This window comes from Trichechus manatus, unplaced genomic scaffold, assembly GCF_000243295.1.
Source record: "Trichechus manatus latirostris isolate Lorelei unplaced genomic scaffold, TriManLat1.0 scaffold00026, whole genome shotgun sequence".
Taxonomy (NCBI): domain Eukaryota; kingdom Metazoa; phylum Chordata; class Mammalia; order Sirenia; family Trichechidae; genus Trichechus; species Trichechus manatus.
The window spans coordinates 21,282,371-21,285,621 of record NW_004443962.1 but is presented as its reverse complement, the minus strand read 5'-3'; positions in this window follow the sequence as shown (position 1 = coordinate 21,285,621).

Below are 3,251 nucleotides of genomic sequence, written 5' to 3'. Positions count from 1 at the left end.
GTTTCTAAGGGAATTTTCTGAAGACTACTGTTACGATTAGCTCACCTTGGGAAAAGAAGTAAGGATCGTGAAAGTGTTGAAAATGTTTAGATGATGAACAATCTGTATTGCAAAAAGAAAGTAGGTAAAATCTTTTTTTGATTTAGTGTTGCTATATTTTACTTGACCGAACATGATAAAGCGATTAAACCTATAAGAAGTGGTACCCTGCTTCTAATGAATTTGTCGTACAGGTGAAACGAATTGTAAGTGTGTTCCTCCTGGTCATGCAGCAACCTCAGGGAAAATGAAGAAAGGAGAAGCTAGCTCTACAAGTTGATCTATGAAACTTTTTCAAAGTGAGAACCCCAGAACCAATGTCAGAAGGACCACAAATAGCCAAGCCTCAGTCTTCAAAACAAATTGCTATTACAATATCTATTGCTAGACATATCTGTTCAGAGGGAGGACCTAGACCATGAGAATACTTTAGGAAATAATTTTTGGAGAAAGATGGAGGCAGCAGTGTGAAGGGTAGGCTAACTCTGTCTTTGTCCATTACACATGTATTAAATAAGTCTCAGTTTTAAGATAATGTATTTTCTGATGACTTAAATTTGGCTTGCTGATATTAGGGTCAGGAAAAGAGGGTAACAAACTGCTAATACTGTTAAGAGAGTTAAGTTTTCTTAGGAATATGACACCAGGACATAAGGGAAAGAGGGAGGCAGGAGAACAGAGTCAGAGACAGATTTAGAGATACTACACTGCTGGTTTTGAAGATGGAGAAAGGGGTCATGAGCCAAGGAATGCAGGCAGCCTCCAGGAACTGGAAAAGAGAAAGAAACGAGCTCTCCCCTAGAGCCTCCAGAAGGAGCAGAGCCCTGTCAACACCTTTAGCCCTATGAGAGCCATTTCAGACTTCTGACCCCTAAAACTGTCGAATAAATTTGTGTTGTTCTAAATCACTAAGTGTGTGGTACTTTGTTACCGCAGCAATGGGAAACTGATATACCATTTCACCACTGTTGCACTTGCATGTTGTTGTTGTTAAATGTCTGGAGTTGGTTCCAACTCATAGTGGCCCTATGTCCAACGCAACAAAACGTTGCCCCATCCTGTGCCATCCTCACAATCGTTGCTATGTTCGAGCCCATGGTTGCAACCACTGTGTCTCGTCGAGGGTCTCCCTGTTTTTCGCTGACCCTCTACCTTACCAAGCATGATGTCCTTCTCCAGGGATTGGTCCCTCCTGATAACATGTCCAATGTATGTGAGATGAAGCACTCTGGCTGTACTTCTTCAGCAAATGAAGGTCCCAAAAGCTTGACTCCAGCCATGTCATTAAGGTCAACCTTCTTTGAGGAAGCAGCTCTTCCCCAGTCATATTTTCAGTGCCTTCCAACCTGAGGGGCTCATCTTCTGGTACTATATCAATGTTCTGCTAATATTCATAAGGTTTTCTGTCAGTTTGTCATACTATGGAGGCTTGCATGTTGCTGTAATGCTGGAAGCTATGACACCAATATTTCAAATACCAGCAGGGTCACCCATTGTGGGCAGGTTTCAGCAGAGCTTGCAGACTGAGACGGACTAGGAAGAAGGACTGTGTACTTCTGAAAAAATTGGCCAGTGAAAACCTTATGAATAACCTTATGCACTTGTATAGTCTTCCACAATTTGTACAAAGGTCCACTATGGTTTTCTTTTATTATTCTCTTCCTTTACCAGGCACACCCCTAATATTTGTGGGGCCCAGGCAAGAGTGCAGATGTAGACCAACATGTCTGTCTAAATATTTAAAAGTTATAAATCAAGGTAACAAATTGTTAAATAAAATGTGTTCTATCCTCCAACCTTAACAACTATACCTTCAAAATAAAATAAATGTAAATCTACATTTTATATAAGACCAAATGTTTGAATTTCAAAGATGACTGGATTCAGTTATTATTATGCATATCTGGGTGTTCTCTTGATGGGTCATCTATGTTTGGAAGAGTCATAAAACATATATAATTCATAAATCATTATATATTTTATGCCATAATCTTTTTCTTGCTTTTACACAATTCAGTTTTCCCTTTCAGTAAATTAACTATTCATATGCTGTTATGGATTGAATTGTGTCCCCCAAAAACATGAGTTGTAAATCCTAGCCTGTATGCCTGTGGTTATAATCCCATTTGGGAATGGGTTGTCTTTGCTATGTTAATGAGACAGGATTAGTGTAGGGTTACAGGAGATTGAGGCAATCTCTTTTGAGATATAAAAGAGATTAAACAAGCATAAGAGAAGCAGAGATAGGAGAAGAGAGATGCCAAGCCACACGAAGATTACCCGGGAGCAGAAGCTCAGAAGAAACAAGGACCTTCCTCCGAACCGGCAGAGAGAGAAAGCCTTTCCCTAAAGTAGGCACCCTGAATTTGGACTTCTAGCCTCCTAAACTATGAGAAAAAGAATTTCTGTTTGTTAAAGCCGCCTACTTGCGGTATTTCTGTTATAGCAGCACTAGATAACTAAGACATATGCTTTACCTAGTCTTTTCTTTTTCTACTTGGGTTAACTATATTTTTTGATGATATAATAAAGTTCCTTATATTCTACATATTAATCCTCTCAACTGCCATGTGGCTTAGCCCCACCTCATCTGGCTGCTTTCCATAAATATTTTGGAAGAAGTTAAAAGGCTACATACTTTCATTTTAAACTTTGTTTCAGATACAACAGATAGAATTATCTGATGGATTTGAACCTTGCATTTTTGTTGTTTTGTTTTTTACCAATATTGAGAGTCGTGTCATTTTATTGATTAGTTTAACTTTATCACATGGTTGTTAATTAGGTCTTATTTCAGTCATCTTATTTCTAGTTGTCTATTTGCCATAGTCTCTTTTTATTTATTTATTCTTTCATAACATTTACATTAGATAAATTCAATTTTCTTCTGCTATTTAAAAATATCTACATCCTATTTTTATTTTTATGGTGGATACTCAAATGCAGTATGACTCATCCTTATGTTTGTTTTTTCCTATACGTTTTAGAGTATACTAATACACAAATCTCTCTACCACAAAACCAAGACAAATATTTCAGCACACTGCAAGTCCCTGTGGTCTTCTTTACCCCCACTCCACATCTACCCCATAATGATATCAACTAGAGAGCAGTGCTACTCAAAATGTAGCTGGCCCACAAACCATATGATATCAGTTTGTACAAAAAAGAAGCTTTGTGCCACTGTAAATCAACTATGTCCCTAAGAACAC